The sequence below is a fragment of the Heptranchias perlo genome, chromosome 11, assembly GCF_035084215.1.
Source record: "Heptranchias perlo isolate sHepPer1 chromosome 11, sHepPer1.hap1, whole genome shotgun sequence".
In the NCBI taxonomy this organism is placed as follows: domain Eukaryota; kingdom Metazoa; phylum Chordata; class Chondrichthyes; order Hexanchiformes; family Hexanchidae; genus Heptranchias; species Heptranchias perlo.
In genome coordinates, this window is record NC_090335.1 from 24,414,802 (window position 1) to 24,439,593 (window position 24,792).

The 24,792-nt window shown below is 47.1% G+C and overlaps 2 long non-coding RNA genes across 2 annotated transcripts in view; both read right to left on the reverse strand.

The window, feature by feature from the left end:
* Positions 1-12,618, reverse strand: part of LOC137327178 (uncharacterized) — a 77,837-nt gene extending 65,219 nt beyond the window's left edge. The window contains exons 1-2 of the long non-coding RNA XR_010964382.1: positions 12,146-12,618; positions 1,109-1,190 (exon numbers count right to left, since the gene is read on the reverse strand). This is a non-coding gene — a long non-coding RNA (uncharacterized lncRNA). The remainder of the gene's footprint in view (positions 1-1,108; positions 1,191-12,145) is intronic.
* Positions 12,619-13,562: 944 nt separating this feature from the next.
* LOC137327179 (uncharacterized) lies at positions 13,563-24,556 on the reverse strand. Its single transcript, XR_010964383.1, has 3 exons — positions 24,497-24,556; positions 14,723-14,792; positions 13,563-13,785 (listed from the first exon to the last, which is right to left on the reverse strand). It is a non-coding gene; the product is annotated as an uncharacterized lncRNA (long non-coding RNA).
* Between the last annotated feature and the right edge of the window lie 236 nt (positions 24,557-24,792).

Sequence of the window (24,792 nt, forward strand, 5' to 3'; positions counted from 1 at the left end):
GAGGATTGGCCGTCATGGTGGCACACCTGGTTTGAGCACCTAGTCTTCGCAAATGAGTTGCAGGACTCACGCCTGAGAGAGTTGCCCCAAGGGAGGGCGATATGTCACGTTTCAGGATTTTGGACTATGGCACAATGGGGGCATAGTGTACTAGATCTTAAAAATGCTACCATTGAGCTAAACGTAGCTCTCAGTAGGTTAATTTCACAGCTCATTAGGGTTGGGAGATATAGATTAAGATTCAGACAGTGTGTCTGAACAGACTGCTTCTGATAAGGAAGATCATTTCACATTCTAGTGGTCATTCACACATATTGCCACCACGACAACCTTATTCATTTGAATTCAGCAGGGTCCTTTGACAAATTAGGCTGATGGATTTGGCTCTTGGGTTGTGGGGGGTGGAGTGGGGGGGGGGTGGGGAGTAATCTGTTTCACTAAAAGATAACTCGGGAATCATGTTCTGTTCTGGGCTGAAGGCCAAGTTTCTTATAGCCAGTAGTTGCACAAAAGGTAATTCTGAAATGACAAGTAAGACAGTCCACCAATGTAGAATAATGTGGCCTGTTCATTTTTTTCTTTAAGTACGGGAAGCTGAGTGGAATAATTGAGTTTTGTTTACACTCTGTGCTTCCACTTATTGTCTGGAAAAATAACCCCAGTTTCTTGATTTGTCATTGACTTCATCTTACCAGAGAATTCATCTCTGCCTATCGAAAAATTGGAGAAACATCCATGAGGGGGGAGGGGTGGCGGGGCAGGGGGTGATGTGTGAGTTATCACATCCAGTTCGTTTCACAAGAGGGTGCATTGTTGCTCCCCTGGGTTACATTACCGTCTATGGTAGATATTGGACAGTGAGTGAGTCAGCTCCGAGAACATGAAGGATTGAATTTGATATGGTATCTACGGCAGACCTGCTAACTCCTGCTCCCTTATCCCTGTGGCAGACTCGCAGACCATTTTTCACCTACTGTCAGGATAAGGGAGCCAGATTTAAACACCAGGATCCGCTCACCTGGAATCTGAATTGAACCATTATCAGTATAAAAATGACTATATATAGAGCTGCTGCCTATGGAACTATTTATGATCAATATAAACTCACCGTAAAAAGGTTGCATATGCCATATGGTTCATACTTGATTTGAACCCTGGCCTGTGTTATGTGCATCTCGGCAGGTAAGTACCTGTAATGTAGAAATAATTTAGAATCTAACAAAACACTGTTGGACTCATCACATGATTTTCTGTACCTGAAGGCCCTCTATCAAAACAAATGGTAATATTTTTGACCTCACGTGTGTATAGTAACGTATCTAAGAGTTAGTTAAGGGAGCTATGTGCCATGAATGCTGCCTAACTGAAGCCCTTGTAATGGAAGGAATCCCTGGAATGTTTACCCTTAGCAGCACAATCCATTTTTCAGTGGTTTTGTAAATCATGAGTTGTTTTTTTTTAAATGAAAGGTTACTGCAATGCTCTGCCAACTGTGCGATGAGATACTCCAGCTGCTTAGACTCCTGTCTCCAAAAGGCTTCCTGGGCAATTTCAGAAAAGAGCTGATTGATCCCATTAAATTAAACTTTTTAAAGAATTGTGTTTTACCACAAACCATTTGGTATCTGGATATCGAGAAAGTGAGTTTCTGGATATTGGTATAATTGGCATAATGCCAAAATCTAGAAAATATAGCACTGCACAAAATGTACTTTTGGAGAAGTGATGTTGTGATTAATCTATTGAAAATCTAAATGCCAGAGTTTTTCTTTTTTTTTTAAGATTAAAAATCTTTCAATTGTAAAGTATAAAAGTGCTTAAAATACAACACCAAATCTTTGCCTTCAACGCTCTGATTACCCCCTTTCAGCTTGTCGTGCATATACATTTTTTTCTTCCAATACAAGTGAAGAAATGTTGGGTATTCCGACAATTTAAGTTACAAAGCCTGTGTAGCTACTTGCTTTGTTTTCCTGGCCAAAATTTATCCCTCAACCAACACTAAAACAGATTATCTGGTCATTTATTTCATTGCTATTTGTGGGAGCTTGCTGTGCACAAACTGCAAGCTCCTACATTACAACAGCAACTACACTTCAAAAGCACTTCATTAGCTGTAAAGCGCCAAAGATGACCGGGTCAAGAGAATCTCCCTTAATTTAAATGTCTTGGGCGGCCACCCACAGCACTAGGGGTATTTCTGGGGTGTGCATCCACTGAAGGAGGCCACATACTGTGGTAGAAATCTGCTGGGTGGGGAGGTGAGAGCTGTCGGGGCTCCTTCCCAGAATGTAATCACCAGTGCCCCCTCAAAAAATGTTTTACCTTTTATCTTCAAGGGTCTAGGGCATGATTGAGGCCTGGGCCCCTAGGTGGAAGCTATTCCTGCCATTCACCACCTAGTCTCCCCCAGTGTATCAGCTGCCAATGAAATACCCATTGTTTATTAGGCCAGGCATTGGGTTTCCTCTAGCCCCAGTCCCTTTTGTGCCAATGGTTTTGTTTGGTACGGGCGGAAGCTCCACTCTTTGCAAGGGCCTTTACCAGGCCCTGTGGAATCCCTAATGTAAGGCTGGGACTGAATGTACTTGGAGTGCATTTGAAGTACCATGGATTTTCAGTCCTGGTGATGGATTTCAACACGTGTCAGCCACTGGCTCGCCAAAATAAAAGAGGTCATTTTGGCATAATCTGGCGATATTTTGGCATATTTTGGCGATATCGAAATATAAAGTGGCCTTATGTTATTGTGGCCCCCCCATCAGTGGTCAACCTGGACCTTCGTTTAGAAATATTGGCTTTTTCTATGGTGATCTTCTTTACAGCATGGAAACTTTTTTCTCGTCTCCTGCCAGGTTTGTAAGTGAAGATGGTGAAGATGATAGTCACTTGGCTTTTTGTTTCCACCCAAACCTACTTCCTGATATGTGGATTTGGAGGTATGCTTCAGTGCCAGAGATTGGTGACCATTTAGCCAGTAACCCCTGAATGATGAAAGACACCTTTCTTATTTTCACGGGCACAGTTCACAAGTCTCCAAATCAGCCTGTCTGGATGTCTATTTAATTGTGTGGTATGAGATTGAAAGATTCATTTCCTGTTTATGAAGGTGCTAATCTGTGGTTAACATACTGAGCTCTCATTGAGTTCCCCAAAAGCAGGTACTTTGCAGTTACTGAACAGAAACTTTTGCATTCACACATGCTCTGAAGTTGCACAGTTTACATTGCCAATTCCTCCAGTACGGGCGCTAAAAGTACAACAGCCGGAAACCCTCCCTCCCTCAGGTCTAAAGTTAGGCATTTTAATTAAGGCATATAGTAAAACATGTCAAATTTGAAGCCGCTCGTTGCAAGCTAGCTGAGGGAAAGAGAAAAGACCCAGAACGACAGCAGAATGCAGTGCATTTCCGGTCAATCAGCTCACAGAGCAATTTCTGTGCATGGTCTGTGGTTGTGCCTGTCATTTGAAGATTGGCTTCACAAAAGTCATAACCGTGCCTATTAGTGATGCAAACCACAATCATTCGGAAAGATAATGCTGTCATCATTGAGATGATATGATGACCATCATAGTGCATTTACAAACTGTTAATGAAAAGTTGTTCTTGTGCTTAATGGCGGCTCTAGCTCTCCTTAACTGAATAACCTCCTTGTAACTTCCTCTCCAATGTAATACATCTTTATTCTGCGTTTAAGTAATAAATAAAAAATGACATGCATTACGATTGACTACATAGAGTGCTACATTACACAACACATTATCACCAAATGTAATAAGGTTATGCCAACATTACTGCCAGGGAGCTTTTAGCTTTTGAGTGAAATATAGAAAGTGTATGAGAGTATATAGGGGGAGTAAAAGACATCCAGGAGACACTTATACAAAGGGAGACCATAGACAAACACAGAGATACAGAAGTGACAATGAGAAAAATGTGAGAGGGATACATGGATAAGGAGGGCAAAAAGAGTTGAAGACAAGAAGAAAGATAGAGCGCAGAACAGAGAATTATAATGTGGGAGACATGCAGCAAGACAGTTACAGGAAGAGACAGAGACACACACCATTTATTTTTGTCTGTCAACAATGCTGCTGGAGAACAAGTTGTATTCTATTAATTATTAACAATAATAACTTGATAGAACATGGTTTATCAGGTAAAATGTACCATGCCAGTTGAAGCTGTGTGGGAAGTTTGTAAAATACATTTTCTTTAAACTACATAAGTATTCAGGCCTACTAACTCTCCACCATTCACCTAGTGACTCAACTGTGAGATTGTAATGGACCATTCCCTTGCCACAGGACTGCAATCTCATAGGTCCAATTGTAGTTCCTGTTATTTTTCTTGGCAGAGTGTTAATAGTTCCAATAGAGTGCATTTGCTACAGCTATGAATACCGGGATAGCCTATCTCTACACTTACAACAGAAAGCACTTAGAAATCTCACAGCCAAGTACCTGTAAAGAAAGAAGCAAGAGAAAGAAAGAGAAAAAGTAGAAAAGAGAAAGAAAAATATCTGAGAAAAAAAATTGCTAAGAGGAGAAAAAAATATAGTAATGCCACGTGGCTGTTCATGCTTTTATATAACACACACAGCTTGCTATTTTAAAAAAGTTTTGTGTTTTTTGGCATAAGTCGACAACTTAGGGATATGGCTTGTGACTGATAATTTCACACCTAGGACTTGTCCAACATTTGACAGTTCTGATGACAATCCAATGTTAGGCCTAGGATGCATTTTTGCCTCTTTACCATGTTGTAGCAAGTCAATACATTTTTTTTGAGGAGAGAGAAATTTTGTGTGATTAAGGTGAGGGACAACAGCTCTGGGGAATATAACTCGACCTTCTGCACCCAATTTGTACGCACACATTCTTATAGCAGAAGTAACTGCACAGCAATCAGGAGAAGGGGCCCTGGTTGTGTTTTTTCCCTTTTCAGCCAATGGACCAGTAATTGAATCCAGAATCTTTTTAATCGGTATGACTCAGTACTACAATAGGCACTACATTTACCTAGTGAGTTATTAGGGGAGCTTTGACAAACTAAGTATTTAAGAGCACTAATCTGAAGGATAGTGTCCTCCCTGCACAGTTCCTGTTTTGTATCCAAAAAATAGAGGGATTTGAAATTCATAATTCCTAGTGAATGGAGTGGATTTATTCCTCATCGTGTTCATTAATATGGACTCTTAATGTACTTGGGATACAACAGAATTGTCCATTTCAAATCTTGCCATTCATTCGAGAATGCCTTCCCCTCCCAGAAATACAGTGGGGGTGAATTTCCACTGTGAATCTCTCACCAGTTAGGTGTCGGCCGTGGTTCACTTCTGAGCCAGAATGTTGTGGGATGAAGTCCCACTCCCGAGACTTGTGCACATAATCCAGTCTGACACTTCAGTCCAGTACTGAGGAGGCACTGCTCTGTCAGAGATACGGTCTTTTGATGAGATGTTAAACCGAGGCCCTGTATGCCCTCTCAGATAGATGTAAAACAACATCTCACGAACACCTCACCAACATCTGGGGACTTGTGCCAAAATTGGGAGAGCTGTCCCACAGACTAGTCAAGCAACAGGCTGACATAGCCATACTGACAGAATCATACCTTTAAGCCAACGTCCCAGACTCTTCCATCACTATCCCTGGGTATGTCCTGTCCAACCGGCAGGACAGACCGACCATAGGTGGCGGTACAGTGATATACAGTCAGGAGGGAGTGGCCCTGGGAGTCCTCAACATTGACTCTGAACCCCATGAAATCTCATGGCATCAGGTAAAACATGGGCAAGGAAACCTCCTGCTGATTACCATCTACCGCCCTCCCTCAGCTGATGAATCAGTCCTCCTCCATGTTGAGCTCCACTTGGAGGAAGCACTGAGGGTAGCAAGGGCACAGAATGTACTCTGGGTGGGGGACTTCAATGTCCATCACCAAGAGTGGCTCGGTAGCACCACGACTGACCGAGCTGGCCGAGTCCTGAAGGACATAGCTGCCAGACTGGGCCTGCAGCAAGTGGTGAGCGAACCAACATGAGGGAAAAACCTACCTAACCTCGTCCTCACCAATCTACCTGTCGCAGATGCATCTATCCATGACAGTATTGGTAGGAGTGACCACCGCACAGTCCTCATGGAGACAAAGTCCCGTCTTCGCACTGAGGACACCATCCAACGTGTTGTGTGGCACTACTACCGTGCTAAATGGGATAGATTCAGGACAGATCTAGCAGCTCAAAACTGACCATCCAGGAGGTGCTGTGGGCCATCAGCAGCAGCAGAATTTTATTCCAGCATAATCTGTAACCTCATGGCCTGGCATATTCCTCACTCTACCATTACCAACAAGCCAGGGGATCAACTCTGGTTCAATGAGGAGTGCAGAAGAGCATGCCAGGAGCAGCACCAGGCGTACCTAAAAATGAGGTGCCAATCTGGTGAAGCTACAACACAGGACTACATGCATGCTAAACAGTGGAAGCAACATGTTATTGGCAGAGCTAAGCGATTCCACAACCAATGGATCAGATCAAAGCTGTGCAGTCTTGCCACATCCAGTCGTGAATGGTGGTGGACAATTAAACAAGTAATGGGAGGAGGAGGCTCCATGAACATCCCTATCCTCAATGATGGTGGAGTCATGTGAGTGCAAAAGACAAGGCTGAAGCGTTTGCAACCATCTTTAGCCAGAAGTGCCAAGTAGATGATCCATCTCGGCCTCCTCCCGATATCCCCACCATCACAGAAGCCAGTCTTCAGCCAATTCGATTTACTCCATGTGATATCAAGAAACGGCTGAGTGCACTGGATACAGCAAAGGCTATGGGCCCCGACAACATCCCGGCTGTAATGCTGATGACTTGTGCTCCAGGACTAGCTGTGCCTCTAGCCAAACTGTTCCAGTACAGCTACAACACTGGCATCTACCCGACAATGTGGAAAATTGCCCAGGTATGTCCTGTCCACAAAAAGCAGGACAAATCCAATCTGGCCAATTACCGCCCCATCAGTTTACTCTCAATCATCAGCAAAGTGATGGAAGGTGTCGTCGACAGTGCTATCAACCGGCACTTGCTCACCAATAACCTGCTCAACGCTGCTCAGTTTGGGTTCCGCCAAGACCACTCTGCTCCAGACCTCATTTCAGCCTTGGTCCAAACATGGACAAAAGAGCTGAATTCCAGAAGTGAGGTGAGAGTGACTGCCCTTGACATCAAGGCAGCATTTTACTGAGTGTGGCACCAAGGAGCCCTAGTAAAATTGAAGTCAATGGGAATCAGGGGGAAAATTCTCCAGTGGTTGGAGTCATACCTAGCGCAAAGGAAGATGGTAGTGGTTGTTGGAGGCCAATCATCTCAGCCCCAGGACATTGCTGCAGGAGTTCCTCAGGGCAGTGTCCTAGGCCCAACCATCTTCAGCTGCTTCATCAATGACCTTCCCTCCATCATAAGGTCAGAAATGGGGATGTTCGCTGATGATTGCACAGTGTTCAGTTTCGTTCACAACCCCTCAGATAATGAAGCAATCCGTGCCCGCATGCTGCAAGACCTGGACAACATCCAGGCTTGGGCTCATAAGTGGCAAGTAACATTAGGGCCAGGCAAGTGCCAGGCATTGACCATCTCCAACAAGAGAGAGTCTAACCACCTCCCCTTGACATTCAACAGCATTACCATCGCCGAATCCCCCACCATCAACACCCTGGGGGTCACCATTGACCGGAAATTTAACTGGACCAGCCACATAAATAATGTGGCTGCAAGAGCAGGTCAGAGGCTGGGTATTCTGCGGTGAGTGAATCCCCTCCTGACTTCCCAAAGCCTTTCCACCATCTACAAAGCACAAGTCTGGTGTGTGATGGAATACTCTCCACTTGCCTGGATGAGTGCAGCTCCAACAACACTCAAGAAGCTCGACATCATCCAGGACAAAGCAGCCCGTTTGATTGGCACCCCATCCACCACCCTAAACATTCACTACCTTCACCACCGGCACACTGTGGCTGCAGTGTGTACCATCCACAGGATGCACTGCAGCAACTCGCCAAGGCTTCTTCGACAGCACCTCCCAAACCCGCAACCTCTACCACCTAGAAGGACAAGGGCAGCAGGCACATGGGAACAACACCACCTGCACGTTCCCCTTCAAGTCTCACACCATCCCGACTTGGAAATATATCGCCGTTCCTTCACCGTCGCTGGGTCAAAATCCTGGAACTCCCTATTAACAGCACTGTGGGAGAACCTTCACCACACGGACTGCAGTGGTTCAAGAAGGCGGCTCACCACCACCTTCTCAAGGGCAATTAGGGATGAACAATAAATGCTGGCCTTGCCAGCAACGCCCACATCCCATGAACGAATAAAAAAAAAAATCCCATGACACTCTTCAAAGAGAAGGGAAATTTTCCCCAGTGTCCTGGCCAATATTTATCCCTCAACCAACATCAATAAAAACAGATTATTTGGTCATTGCTGTTTGTGAGACCTTGCTGTGCGCAAATTGGCTGCCGCGTTTCCCACGTTACAACAGTGACTACGCTTCAAAAAGTACTTCATTGGCTATAAAGCTGATTGGGTCATTCTGAGATCATGAAAGGTGTAATATGAATGCAAATTCTTTCTTAGTCTACCTTTTACGCCATTTGTCTGAAGTTTATGCAGTTCTCTGCTGAGGTTACGCCCGCCATGAACAACCCCAGTGAAAATTCACCCGCTAATGTTCGAGGGCTTATGCATGTAGATAGAACTGTACATATTGGCCCTGAATTTTTTTCTGACTTTCTGCTCATGCACCACCATAACTTCACCAGAAGTGCAGCGGAATGCATATTTACGCGTAAACGGGACTTTTCCACCGCCCCTCTGGTGAAGTAATGGCAGCGCAGCGACAGACAGTCCGAGGACATTCAGCGCCATTGTTTATTCAGAAAAGTTGCCAGTGCCACTTGGGAAAATAGGTCATAGACAACTGTAGCAAAATTTGGTAATAAATGTGCCTTAAAATTCACAATGAAGGCACAAGAAATGTCAGTCTCAGTTGCATTTCTGGAGAGATATATAGATGATATTTTGTATGGAGTTCTGAGTTCTGAAAAAAGGTCACAGCTAAAATGTTGACCAAAGTACTCTTTCCAGATGCTGTTCTGAGGGATGAAGGTGACCTGTTGTTTATTTCCAGCATTTTGTTTTATTTATTTCAGATTCTGAACATTCACTGTGTTCCTTCTTATCTCAGACTGTGTTCTGTTGTGTGTCAGGTCATTGGCCAATAGCCAAACACTAGCCAAAGAATTTCTCAGATCAAAGGCAGACTATTTCTTGGTAAACTTGCAGCAACGATGTCACAACTCTTAATACTTTTGCTTGAACATCATCACACTATGTTCAGAGCAGTTCACATTCCACACTGCGGTCAGCATGAAAGGAAGTCTTGCATTAATATAATGCCTTTCACAACCTCAGGACGTCTCAAAGCACTTTACAGCCAATTAAGTACTTTTGAAATGTAGTCACTGTTGTAATGTAGGAAACGCGACAGCCAATTTGCGCACAGCAAGATCCCACAAACAGCAATGAGATAATGACCAGATCATCTGTATTCGTGGTGTCGGTTGAGGAATAAATGTTGGCCAGGGCACCGGGGAGGGCGTCCCTGCTCTGCTGATAGGTTCAGTTGAAGAGGGATGGGAGGAGGCTCGTGTGGAGCATAAACGCCGGCATAGACCAGTTGGGCCAAATGGCCTGTTTCTGTGCTGTAAATTCTATGTAATTCTTTGAAATAATGCCAAGGGATCTTTTACATCCACCTGGGATGGCAGACGAGGCCTCGGTTTAACGTCTCATCTGAAAGACAGCACCTTCGTCAGTGCAGCACTCCCTCAGTACTGCACTGGAGTGTTAGCCTAGATAAAAGCACAGTTAAAGCATTGCTTTTATAAACAGTAGAACCTCCATTACCCACCCTAAAGGAGGGAACCAACCCTAATGGATAATAGAAACTGGCCGATAATTGAGAGTCCCTGCATTGTGGTTTTATACATAAGGTATGGCAATACCCAAGACATGTAAATGAATGCAAGTACAAAAGAAACATTGTGCAGTTTTGATGTGTCCTGCAAGGCTTCGCCCGAGAAACATTCTGGTGGATAATCAGGAAAGCAGATAACTGGAATGTAGATAATGAAAATACCACTGTATATCACACATCAAAATAAATAATGGGGAGTGATTTCAAGGCTGCAAGCAAATCTTAAGCCCTGATTTTAATTCGGGGTGAGGGTGGGGCCGATGAGGCGGGCAACAAGCTCGTCCCGGTTAGTCAACGTGAGGCCGGGGCCATTTTAGTTTCCGAGTCTCATTTAAATACACCAGGTCCTATTCCCGCCTGAACCTAGCATCAGTTACGTCGTGCCGGTGGGCTGGAGCCAGGCGAGCGCAGCAGGAGACCACAGCCTGGATCCTGCGGGAACGGTCCCTGGCAGTCAGGTAGTGGGTAGGGAGGGTAGACGATCACAGTCAGGGGAAATGGAAGCCTGGGGTTCAAGGTTTCCTTGTGAGACCCAGAGGAGACCTCCTGCACCTCCTGGTCCATAAGGAAACCTTTTAAAAAATGTAATTAAATTATCTTTTTAACCCTCTTCTGGGCCTGCTGCTCCTGGCAAGGCCTGCACTGGGGGCCGAATGCAGCTGCTCACTGTTAAAATGTCGTTGCGGTCTGATTAATGGTGTCAGACCCTGACTTTTCAATGTCAATGAGGCCCTCGCCTGCCTGGCATGAGGACCTCACTGCCTGCCTGAAACAGGCCTGTTGAAATGGACAGGCGCAAAGACAACGTGAGTGAAGTGAGTAGCTCGCTGCTTGGACATTAACCCAACGCATGCCCCGTTCACGTCTGGCACAGGGGATTAAAACCGGGGCTTAAGGTTATAACCACTTGAGCTTCAGTCCTGTGGTTTGTAGGGGTGGAGGTGTTGAGGAGGAGGACGACATTTCAGAAAGCTTTCTATAGGGAGGAATGTGCATCCATCATATTAATAATGATGTAAAATAGACTAGTGCCTGTGCATAATGATAGGGCTGAACTAGCTGCTACGCCTGTAGGCCTCTGCTTTAAATAGTTGTTGAAGGAAATGTTACATGGCTTTTGCCATTTCAGTTTTAAATAAAAACAAATGATTTGCTTCCTGGCTGCCTGTGGGCTCCAGCACTGTGGTCTGGGCCACTTCATTCCTTCGTAATGCATTTCTTCTAAATCAGCCAATTATACTCCCTGGTGGCTCAGTGGCTACATGCATTACCTGGTGTGGTAGTGAGTCATACAGAGCAGGAAATTCACAGGATCAATCTTCAGCCTACTGAATTAGCTGACCTCAGCCAGTGTGGTAATAAGGGTTTAACAGTTGGCCTCTGGGCTGGAGGGCAGATCTATGTTCTGGTTGCTCCTCCTAATTACTAGCCAGTGACTACCTCACTCACTCTCTTCCCGCCCCCCCCCCTCCCCCTCCACCTGCCCATTGTAGAAGCGGCCTGATTTTCATTCTATTGATTCCAATGAGATGTAAATCGGGCGGGTTCTACAACAGGCGGGCAATCCATTCCGCCAGATTATCGCCAAGGCGGTGAAGACACAAATCTTCCCCTCAGTGCCTCACATGAAGAATGGGCACGTGGGTGAGTTACCAGAGGGCTGCCAGCACCTGTGGAATTGTTCACTAGCAGAAGACAGCCAGTCCCTTGAGACGAAGGGGGGAGGGAAAGGGGGGAAACACTGGAGATGGGGGTGGGTGTACAACATCAATCAGCAACTTGCAGTTTTTACAAATTGCTGAATATTTCCACTTGCCCCAGTGGGAGTGGGAACGAGGTGAATGATGAGTGCTTGCAAATTTTGCATGGTAATGTAAAATAATGCCAAGACTATAGATGTTTCAAAATATCTGCAGCAGCGCTGAGACTGACTCTGTCGCAAGATTCTATTTAAATAAAGCCTCTAGTGCAGGTTCTGCTTGTGTTTCTATTCACCGACCATTCTGAGTGGATTATTATGGAAAACAAAATGATGTAAAGAACAGATGCTTCACAGGAAGGAGGAAATGTCAAAACCCATCCGGGTACGGTACAGAATCTACCTGACCTTTGTTCTGTAGCTTTAATGATGCCGTCTCATCACCTTGTTTACAGCCTTGTAAATCCCTGCTAGGTATGTTCATTCTTCTTGTCCCTTGGAATGCACAGTTCATCCGTATTAGAATGTGACGTGTTTAGAAAAAGAACATGATTGTAAAAGACATTCAACCACGTTCTCAGATTCCTGAGTTGCGTGAATCATTTCACGTCTCCTTTACAAAGAACCCCCGAGCCATATATTTTCATAGTATTTCATAAAGCAATGCAGCATGAGCCACGTTAAACTGTGATTAGCTGGGCTGTCAGAACAAAAGTAAAATTTCATGTACTCGCTCAGGCAACTTGGAAGAAATTGCACCATATTTTACTGGGTGAACGTTGTCTGGGTACATTTCTTTAAAGTAATGACAGAATAAAGCAGCTGGCCACTCCACAGAGTGAATGGAAGTTTTACAAATAATGGATTAACTCCCCACAGCCGTGACACGCCAGGAAATGCGATTTCTCAGAATTCTGAACATTCATACTTGGAGCCTGTCCAGTCTCTGTTCACAATGAGCGCCATTGGTGCAGGCTAAACACTAAGAGCAGAAATTGCAAAACTAGGTCATCGAGAGGAACAAAGCTCGTCATAAACAGGAAGCACTGTTCAGAGCTGACGTCCAGGAGTCTTTGCACATTATCAAATGAAAAACTAAAATGTTTATTATAGCTGCACTGATCAACGTAACATAATTGGACAATATTGTTGCATTTTATAATTAGTGTTGACAGGGAAGATTATAATTACATACCAGTGACTAAATGTTATTGTAATGCTTGTAGAATAATTATTTTCATACTAAATTACTGTTTTCTGTCACCGTGAAAGAGGAACAAAACAGTGAGCACGAAGAGTGTCATTACTCGACGATCTGCAGCAGTTGGAGCAACAAGCTCTCTTTTGTTAGTCAACCACAGAGGTCAGATTCAAAGAAATACAAACGTTGGCCTGGACTATTGCAATCGAAGCTCTGGAGGCTGTGCAGGCTATCTGAGAGTCACAGATACTGTGATCTCACTCCCCAAATGAACTAAAAAGAAAATCTCACACAGGAAACAAACTAACACGTGACCTCTCCTTTTCACAAAAAGAACTGAAATGTCACCACTTCCACCCCTCCCCCAATTATTAGAACATTCTAGGCCTTTGAGCTGAGGGGAAGATTTAGATGATATCCAGATACTTTATTAAATTGCCTGTTTATGCAGCTTTGTTGGATTAACCTGTACAAGATCATGTTGTTTCTTAAAACAAGCACTTGTTATAAACATAACTATAACACATTTCAGGTCTAATAAATAAAAAACGAATGACCTCAGTATTAAACTGAAATGAGTGAACTCACTTGCTTTTTATTTCAGTTTTACTGTTATTACATCACTAACGCAACACAGGTATTTTACCCATTCCACTGCCCTCTGTGATCTCTGGTTATCATTTCCTGGGTAGATGGATCTCGGATTCCATGAATAGGTTGAGGAAGAGGAAGGAGCACGACAAGATAAGTTTGGAATCAGAAGAAGCTGTTCACCTCATAGTCTTCTCCTTCCAACATACTGTGTATAATTTGTACTGTTAGGACTCTTACCAACGTATTCAAGTTCCTGAGGAAGATGAATAACCTCAGGTAACACAACTAAGGTACAGTTCTGTGAAATTTCTGCCCATCCTCCAGAGGTAGTCATATGAAACTCTAGGATTTTGATCTAACATTATTCTTGGTTCAAGTCCAGGTGATCGTTACAGTTCAGGCTTTTTTTTCCAGCACTTTTCCGCTTTCTTTCAGCCGTGACTTCAGTGGTCTAGGCCCTACACTGGAATACCTTCCTTAAACCTCTCCGCCATCCGTCCTCATCTCCTTTATTGTGCTCCTTCTTAAAACCCACCTCTTTGACCAAGCATTTAGTCACCCCTCCTAATGTCTCCTTATTGCATCCTGCACATGGGGGTTAAAGGTTAGAAGCTTGCAATGGTATGTGGTTGCCATATATTGCATCCTGCACATGGGGGTTAAAGGTTAGAAGCTCGCAATGGTATGTGGTTGCCATATATTGCATCCTGCACATGGGGGTTAAAGGTTAGAAGCTCGCAATGGTATGTGGTTGCCATATATTGCATCCTGCACATGGGGGTTAAAGGTTAGAAGCTCGCAATGGTATGTGGTTGCCATATATTGCATCCTGCACATGGGGGTTAAAGGTTAGAAGCTCGCAATGGTATGTGGTTGCCATATATTGCATCCTGCACATGGGGGTTAAAGGTTAGAAGCTCGCAATGGTATGTGGTTGCCATATATTGCATCCTGCACATGGGGGTTAAAGGTTAGAAGCTCGCAATGGTATGTGGTTGCCATATATTGCATCCTGCACATGGGGGTTAAAGGTTAGAAGCTCGCAATGGTATGTGGTTGCCATATATTGCATCCTGCACTTTGGGGAACCCAGCAACACAATACAATTTGATGGTCCTATCATGCTGCTTCCTTGTTGTCATGCCAAACCGGATGAATTCCCCAGCACTCCTGAAAACGGTGTCAGTTACCTGATGAATGCAGGCCTGATCAGCACCCCAGGTGACATTGCACAGATCCTTCATGGCTGCTTGAATGATCCTGTGGCATAAAAATTGAGTGCAGTCACTTTCACAACCATAAGCAGAGCTGTCCGGGAAGATTACCTAGGTCTACATATAATTGCTCCCACAGCTCCCCTATTGCCTCTTTGGTAAACTGGACTCTTCACACTCAGAGCTCCTCACTGAGATCTTCATATGATCTGTGTGGCCTATAAATTCTTTTGGAGTGGGGCAGGAGTAATATCTCGTAGGCTGCCACTTCTCAGCATGATGCCTCACTCTCCTTTCCTCCATCCTGTACTGCTCCTCATCTACCTCCATTATAATTGCAAACTAACGGAATGCCCATAGGGTGACCCATACCTGCTACTTGGAACCTCTTACTGTAAGGGAGGGGGCAAAAATATCCCAGTGCTCTTAAGGGCCATCGGGTTTTCAGAGGCAAGTCCAGCTCTATCCAGGTGTAAGGCAAGGTAAAATCACTTTAAAAGATCTTTTGTCAATCCAACAAACATTTCTGAAAATGCTGGCAATAGATATGCCTCTTTTAACTCATCGATAATTACCAATGGGAGTACAAGTCATAGGTTCTGGACACTTCAACGCCGGTCACCCTCATTATAGGCTAATGAGTTCCCAGCAGCATTGGGATTGTGCACATGGAAGGTCCCAGATCGTGATGAAAATTAAAGCACTGCTGTTATCGGCCTGAAACAACCCACTGCTGTCACAGGCCTGAAATAACCAACTGCTCTTACAGGCCCGAAACAACCCACTGCTCTTACAGGCCCAAAACAACCCACTGCTCTTACAGGCCCAAAACAACCCACTGCTCTTACAGGCCCAAAACAACCCACTGCTCTTACAGGCCTGAAACAACCCACTGCTCTTACAGGCCTGAAACAACCCACTGCTCTTACAGGCCTGAAACAACCCACTGCTCTTACAGGCCTGAAACAACCCACTGCTCTTACAGGCCCAAAACAACCCACTGCTCTTACAGGCCCAAAACAACCCACTGCTCTTACAGGCCTGAAACAACCCACTGCTCTTACAGGCGCAAAACAACCCACTGCTCTTACAGGCCTAAAACAACCCACTGCTCTTACAGGCTCGAAACAACCCACTGCTCTTACAGGCCCGAAACAACCCACTGCTCTTACAGGCTCGAAACAACCCACTGCTCTTACAGGCCCAAAACAACCCACTGCTCTTACAGGCTCGAAACAACCCACTGCTCTTACAGCCCAAAACAACCCACTGCTCTTACAGGCCTGAAACAACCCACTGCTCTTACAGGCCCAAAACAACCCACTGCTCTTACAGCCCAAAACAACCCACTGCTCTTACAGGCCTGAAACAACTCACTGCTCTTACAGGCCTGAAACAACCCACTGCTCTTACAGGCCCGAAACAACCCACTGCTCTTACAGGCCCGAAACAACCCACTGCTCTTACAGGCCTGAAACAACCCACTGCTCTTACAGCCCAAAACAACCCACTGCTCTTACAGGCCCAAAACAACCCACTGCTCTTACAGGCTCGAAACAACCCACTGCTCTTACAGGCTCGAAACAACCCACTGCTCTTACAGGCCTGAAACAACCCACTGCTCTTACAGGCTCGAAACAACCCACTGCTCTTACAGGCCTGAAACAACCCACTGCTCTTACAGGCCTGAAACAACCCACTGCTCTTACAGCCCAAAACAACCCACTGCTCTTACAGGCCCAAAACAACCCACTGCTCTTACAGGCCCGAAACAACCCACTGCTCTTACAGGCCCGAAACAACCCACTGCTCTTACAGGCCTGAAACAACCCACTGCTCTTACAGCCCAAAACAACCCACTGCTCTTACAGGCCCAAAACAACCCACTGCTCTTACAGGCCTGAAACAACCCACTGCTCTTACCGGCCCGAAACAACCCACTGCTCTTACAGGCCCAAAACAACCCACTGCTCTTACAGGCCTGAAACAACTCACTGCGCTTACAGGCCCAAAACAACCCACTGCTCTTACAGGCTCGAAACAACCCACTGCGCTTACAGGCCCAAAACAACCCACTGCTCTTACAGGCCCGAAACAACCCACTGCGCTTACAGGCCCAAAACAACCCACTGCTCTTACAGGCCCGAAACAACCCACTGCTCTTACAGGCCCAAAACAACCCACTGCTCTTACAGGCCTGAAACAACCCACTGCTCTTACAGGCCCAAAACAACCCACTGCTCTTACAGGCCCAAAACAACCCACTGCTCTTACAGGCCCAAAACAACCCACTGCTCTTACAGGCCCAAAACAACCCACTGCTCTTACAGGCCTGAAACAACCCACTGCTCTTACAGGCCCAAAACAACCCACTGCTTTTACAGGCCTGAAACAACCCACTGCTCTTACAGGCTCGAAACAACCCACTGCTTTTACAGGCCTGAAACAACCCACTGCTCTTACAGCCCAAAACAACCCACTGCTCTTACAGCTCGAAACAACCCACTGCTCTTACAGGCTCGAAACAACCCACTGCTCTTACAGGCTCGAAACAACCCACTGCTCTTACAGGCCCAAAACAACCCACTGCTCTTACAGCCCAAAACAACCCACTGCTCTTACAGCCCAAAACAACCCACTGCTCTTACAGCCCAAAACAACCCACTGCTCTTACAGGCCCAAAACAACCCACTGCTCTTACAGCCCAAAACAACCCACTGCTCTTACAGGCTCGAAACAACCCACTGCTTTTACAGGCCTGAAACAACCCACTGCTCTTACAGCCCAAAACAACCCACTGCTCTTACAGCTCGAAACAACCCACTGCTCTTACAGCCCAAAACAACCCACTGCTCTTACAGGCTCGAAACAACCCACTGCTCTTACAGGCTCGAAACAACCCACTGCTCTTACAGGCCCAAAACAACCCACTGCTCTTACAGGCCCAAAACAACCCACTGCTCTTACAGCCCAAAACAACCCACTGCTCTTACAGCCCAAAACAACCCACTGCTCTTACAGGCCCGAAACAACCCACTGCTTTTACAGGCCTGAAACAACCCACTGCTCTTACAGGCCCAAAACAACCCACTGCTCTTACAGGCTCGAAACAACCCACTGCTCTTACAGGCCTGAAACAACCCACTGCTCTTACAGCCCAAAACAACCCACTGCTCTTACAGCCCAAAACAACCCACTGCTCTTACAGGCCTGAAACAACCCACTGCTCTTACAGGCTCGAAACAACCCACTGCTCTTACAGGCCTGAAACAACCCACTGCTCTTACAGGCCCAAAACAACCCACTGCTCTTACAGGCCCGAAACAACCCACTGCTCTTACAGGCTCGAAACAACCCACTGCTCTTACAGTCCAAAACAACCCACTGCTCTTACAGGCCCAAAACAACCCACTGCTCTTACAGTCCAAAACAACCCACTGCTCTTACAGGCCCGAAACAACCCACTGCTCTTACAGTCCAAAACAACCCACTGCTCTTACAGGCCCAAAACAACCCACTGCTCTTACAGGCCCAAAACAACCCACTGCTCTTACAGGCCCAAAACAACCCACTGCTCTTACAGGCTCGAAACAACCCACTGCTCTTACAGGCTCGAAACAACCCACTGCTCTTACAGCCCAAAACAACCCACTGCTCTTACAGGCCCAAAACAACCCACTGCTCTTACAGGCTCGAAACAACCCACTGCTCTTACAGGCCCAAAACAACCCACTGCTCTTACAGCCCAAAACAACCCACTGCTCTTACAGGCCCAAAACAACCCACTGCTCTTACAGGCCCAAAACAACCCACTGCTCTTACAGGCTCGAAACAACCCACTGCTCTTACAGGCTCGAAACAACCCACTGCTCTTACAGCCCAAAACAACCCACTGCTCTTACAGGCCCAAAACAACCCACTGCTCTTACAGGCTCGAAACAACCCACTGCTCTTACAGCCCAAAACAACCCACTGCTCTTACAGGCCCAAAACAACCCACTGCTCTTACAGGCCCAAAACAACCCACTGCTCTTACAGGCTCGAAACAACCCACTGCTCTTACAGGCTCGAAACAACCCACTGCTCTTACAGCCCAAAACAACCCACTGCTCTTACAGGCCCAAAACAACCACTGCTCTTACAGGCCCAAAACAACCCACTGCTCTTACAGGCCCAAAACAACCCACTGCTCTTACAGGCTCGAAACAACCCACTGCTCTTACAGGCTCGAAACAACCCACTGCTCTTACAGGCCCAAAACAAGCCACTGCTCTTACAGGCCCAAAACAACCCACTGCTCTTACAGGCCCAAAACAACCCACTGCTCTTACAGGCTCGAAACAACCCACTGCTCTTACAGGCCCAAAACAAGCCACTGCTCTTACAGGCCCAAAACAACCCACTGCTCTTACAGGCCCAAAACAACCCACTGCTCTTACAGGCTCGAAACAACCCACTGCTCTTACAGGCCCAAAACAACCCACTGCTCTTACAGGCCCAAAACAACCCACTGCTCTTACAGGCCCAAAACAACCCACTGCTCTTACAGGCTCAAAACAACCCACTGCTCTTACAGGCCTGAAACAACCCACTGCTCTTACAGGCCCAAAACAACCCACTGCTCTTACAGGCTCAAAACAACCCACTGCTCTTACAGGCCTGAAACAACCCACTGCTCTTACAGGCTCAAAACAACCCACTGCTCTTACAGGCCTGAAACAACCCACTGCTCTTACAGGCCCAAAACAACCCACTGCTCTTACAGGCTCAAAACAACCCACTGCTCTTACAGGCCTGAAACAACCCACTGCTCTTACAGGCCTGAAACAACCCACTGCTCTTACAGCCCAAAACAACCCACTGCTCTTACAGGCTCGAAACAACCACTGCTCTTACAGGCCTGAAACAACCCACTGCTCTTACAGGCCCAAAACAACCCACTGCTCTTACAGGCCTGAAACAACCCACTGCTCTTACAGGCCTGAAACAACCCACTGCTCTTACAGGCCCGAAACAACCCACTGCTCTTACAGCCCAAAACAACCCACTGCTCTTACAGGCCCAAAACAACCCACTGCTCTTACAGGCCCGAAACAACCCACTGCTCTTACAGGCTCGAAACAACCACTGCTCTTACAGGCCTGAAACAACCCACTGCTCTTACAGGCCCAAAACAACCCACTGCTCTTACAGGCCTGAAACAACCCACTGCTCTTACAGGCCTGAAACAACCCACTGCTCTTACAGGCCCGAAACAACCCACTGCTCTTACAGCCCAAAACAACCCACTGCTCTTACAGGCCCAAAACAACCCACTGCTCTTACAGGCCCAAAACAACCCACTGCTCTTACAGGCCCGAAACAACCCACTGCTCTTACAGGCCCGAAACAACCCACTGCTCTTACAGGCCCAAAACAACCCACTTCTCTTACAGCCCAAAACAACCCACTGCTCTTACAGGCCTGAAACAACCCACTTCTCTTACAGCCCAAAACAACCCACTGCTCTTACAGGCCCGAAACAACCCACTGCTCTTACAGGCCCAAAACAACCCACTGCTCTTACAGGCCCAAAACAACCCACTGCTCTTACAGGCCCAAAACAACCCACTGCTCTTACAGGCCCAAAACAACCCACTGCTCTTACAGGCCCAAAACAACCCACTGCTCTTACAGGCCCAAAACAACCCACTGCTCTTACAGGCCCGAAACAACCCACTGCTCTTACAGGCCCGAAACAACCCACTGCTCTTACAGGCCTGAAACAACCCACTGCTCTTACAGGCCCAAAACAACCCACTGCTCTTACAGGCTCGAAACAACCCACTGCTCTTACAGGCCTGAAACAACCCACTGCTCTTACAGGCCCGAAACAACCCACTGCTCTTACAGGCCCAAAACAACCCACTGCTCTTACAGGCCCAAAACAACCCACTGCTCTTACAGGCCTGAAACAACCCACTGCTCTTACAGGCCCAAAACAACCCACTGCTCTTACAGGCCCAAAACAACCCACTGCTCTTACAGGCCCGAAACAACCCACTGCTCTTACAGGCCCAAAACAACCCACTGCTCTTACAGGCCCAAAACAACCCACTGCTCTTACAGGCCTGAAACAACCCACTGCTCTTACAGGCCCAAAACAACCCACTGCTCTTACAGGCCTGAAACAACTCACTGCGCTTACATGCCCAAAACAACCCACTGCTCTTACAGGCCCAAAACAACCCACTGCTCTTCCAGGCCCGAAACAACCCACTGCTCTTACAGGCCCAAAACAACCCACTGCTCTTACAGGCCCAAAACAACCCACTGCTCTTACAGGCCCAAAACAACCCACTGCTCTTACAGGCCCAAAACAACCCACTGCTCTTACAGGCTCGAAACAACCCACTGCTCTTACAGGCCCAAAACAACCCACTGCTCTTACAGGCCTGAAACAACCCACTGCTCTTACAGGCCCGAAACAACCCACTGCTCTTACAGGCCCGAAACAACCCACTGCTCTTACAGGCTCGAAACAACCCACTGCTCTTACAGGCCCAAAACAACCCACTGCTCTTACAGGCCTGAAACAACCCACTGCTCTTACAGGCCTGAAACAACCCACTGCTCTTACAGGCCCGAAACAACCCACTGCTCTTACAGGCCCGAAACAACCCACTGCTCTTACAGGCCTAAAACAACCCACTGCTCTTACAGGCCCAAAACAACCCACTGCTCTTACAGGCCTGAAACAACCCACTGCTCTTACAGGCCTGAAACAACCCACTGCTCTTACAGGCCCGAAACAACCCACTGCTCTTACAGGCTCGAAACAACCCACTGCTCTTACAGGCCTGAAACAACCCACTGCTCTTACAGGCCCAAAACAACCCACTGCTCTTACAGGCCCAAAACAACCCACTGCTCTTACAGGCCCGAAACAACCCACTGCTCTTACAGGCCCAAAACAACCCACTGCTCTTACAGCCCAAAACAACCCACTGCTCTTACAGGCTCGAAACAACCCACTGCTCTTACAGGCCTGAAACAACCCACTGCTCTTACAGGCCTGAAACAACCCACTGCTCTTACAGGCCTGAAACAACCCACTGCTCTTACAGGCCCAAAACAACCCACTGCTCTTACAGGCCCGAAACAACCCACTGCTCTTCCAGGCCCGAAACAACCCACTGCTCTTACAGGCTCGAAACAACCCACTGCTCTTACAGGCCTGAAACAACCCACTGCTCTTACAGGCCCAAAACAACCCACTGCTCTTACAGGCCCAAAACAACCCACTGCTCTTACAGGCCCGAAACAACCCACTGTTCTTACAGGCCCAAAACAACCCACTGCTCTTACAGCCCAAAACAACCCACTGCTCTTACAGGCTCGAAACAACCCACTGCTCTTACAGGCCTGAAACAACCCACTGCTCTTACAGGCCTGAAACAACCCACTGCTCTTACAGGCTCGAAACAACCCACTGCTCTTACAGGCCTGAAACAACCCACTGCTCTTACAGGCCTGAAACAACCCACTGCTCTTACAGGCCTGAAACAACCCACTGCTCTTACAGGCCTGAAACAACCCACTGCTCTTACAGGCTCGAAACAACCCACTGCTCTTACAGGCCTGAAACAACCCACTGCTCTTACAGGCCCGAAACAACCCACTGCTCTTACAGGCCCAAAACAACCCACTGCTCTTCCAGGCCCGAAACAACCCACTGCTCTTACAGGCCCGAAACAACCCACTGCTCTTACAGGCCCAAAACAACCCACTGCTCTTACAGGCCCAAAACAACCCACTGCTCTTACAGGCCTGAAACAACCCACTGCTCTTACAGGCCTGAAACAACCCACTGCTCTTACAGGCTCGAAACAACCCACTGCTCTTACAGGCTCGAAACAACCCACTGCTCTTACAGGCCTGAAACAACCCACTGCTCTTACAGGCCTGAAACAACCCACTGCTCTTACAGCCCAAAACAACCCACTGCTCTTACAGGCCCGAAACAACCCACTGCTCTTACAGGCCCAAAACAACCCACTGCTGTTTTGCCAAAACTGGTGAGTAAATTCAGGGCCCCAGGAGTGCGAAGCTTGGCTGTTCTGCGCTTCTCTAGTCCAGGGTGCTGAGGCAAACAGGAGTGCCCAACTGCCATTCCTGCTCGATCAGCCAAGTTGGCATTGCGTGGGAACAGATCCCATAATTTAGGAGTTGATTTTTTATCTGGAATAATCCTAAGGTAAAGACTCATTTCAGAGAGGCTAGTGAATCTGTGTGGCTTAATATATATGAGTTCTGAAGAAAGGACTCAGCTGAAATACTAACTGAAACTTCTTTCCGCTTTCAGATGTTCGCTCTCCTCCTGTGCATTCTCAGCACTTTCTGTTTTAATTCAGATTTCCAGCACTCATGTTTTTAAAAAAATCTAATTTAATATACATTTGTGGTTTACAATTCAGGAGAGCACTAACCTTGGCATAAGGCATTGTTCTCTTTTGCCTTGCACCTTGAGGCTCCCTCCCCCCCCCCCATTAAGGGGGGCATTAATCTTGGATAGAGGGCATTAGTCCCTTCTGTCATGCCCATCCTGCCTTTTGGGTCCACTCCTTCCCTAACAGCATTGAGTCTTCTCTCATATAGGGCAGGATTTTATCATGGCAGTGGGATGTAAGGTGGGGGGGGGGGTCAAAGGGCGTGTGCGAAACCTGTCAAAAAATTTTTTTACCTTCCTTCACGCGATCGCGACTTAATTGGAGCCCCTTAATGTGGCTTCCCGGTTTGCCGTCTGAAAGCTGCGCAGTGGGCGAACTGCGCACCTGGTGAACTGCGCACTTGGATGACGTGATGGAAGCTGGAACATTTAAAGGGCCATTGCAACCATGGCTTTTGTGGGAGTAGGAAAAAGTTACAAGAACTGGAGCAGCAGCAGAAGAAAAAGCCAGCACCCCGGTTCAGTGACTCTGCACTGGAGTTGCTCGTGGCCGGGGTGAACAGCAGGAGGGAGATGTTGTACCCGGCTGATAGGAGGAAGTGCCCTGCCTCTGCCGCCAAGAGGGCCTGGATCGAGGTGGCAGAGGAGGTAACCAGCAGCATCAATGTATCCAGGACTTGGCTGCAGTGCAGGAAGCGCTTTAATGACCTAACCAGGTCAGGAAAAGTGAGTACACTTACTGATTCACCTGCATTCTGTGGTGCACATCACCGCCCCCACCCACTGTCTCACAGTCTACCCTGCGAAGCCTACACCATCACATCACACCTCACACCCACTTACGGCTCAGTGTCAAGTGACTTTCACTTTCTGTGCACTTCCTCACCTTCCCATTCGTGCACCCACCAACCCCACTCGATCCAATCCTGATGCAATATCATGAATCTGTCTGGTATTCACCCTCTGATAGCACAACTTTCATTGTCAGCCTGACCCAGAGCAATTCATCCATTGGGTGACCCCGTCACTCTCATTTACTCACACATCTGTACTTTCTCCCTTTGTAGGAGAAGACAGCACAAAATGCAAGGGAGAGGGCGAGGACTGGAGGGGGACCAGCCCAAATATTGATCCTCATTAGAGGTGGAGGAGGCGGTCTTGCAGCTTAGTGGAACACTGGAATGCCTGGCCATCGGGGATGGCGAGACTGGCACCCCACAAACGTATGGTGACAGAACATTAACATCCCTCACACACAACATGAATTGATGTTATCAATGATTGACCTGTTGCACACCTCAGTATACTCATTACAAACTCACTTCTATGATGATTGTTAATACTGCTTTATGTTCTCTTCCAGGGTCTTCGAGGATTGATGTGGAGGCACGGGCCATTGAAGAAGGCGACTTGTCAGAGGACCTCCATTCCTCTGAGGGTACACCGTCACATCATATCCCACCATACACCTGCACAGATACTGTCACTTCAGTGGGTCCTGTTAGGCAGATAGTTGGGTTGTCACCTGGTGATTCAACACTCACAAGTAAGCACGAGCAGACACTGGTGGCAGGGCCAGCTGTGGCGAGTCCGTGTCGGGGGGGGGGGGGGGGTGGGA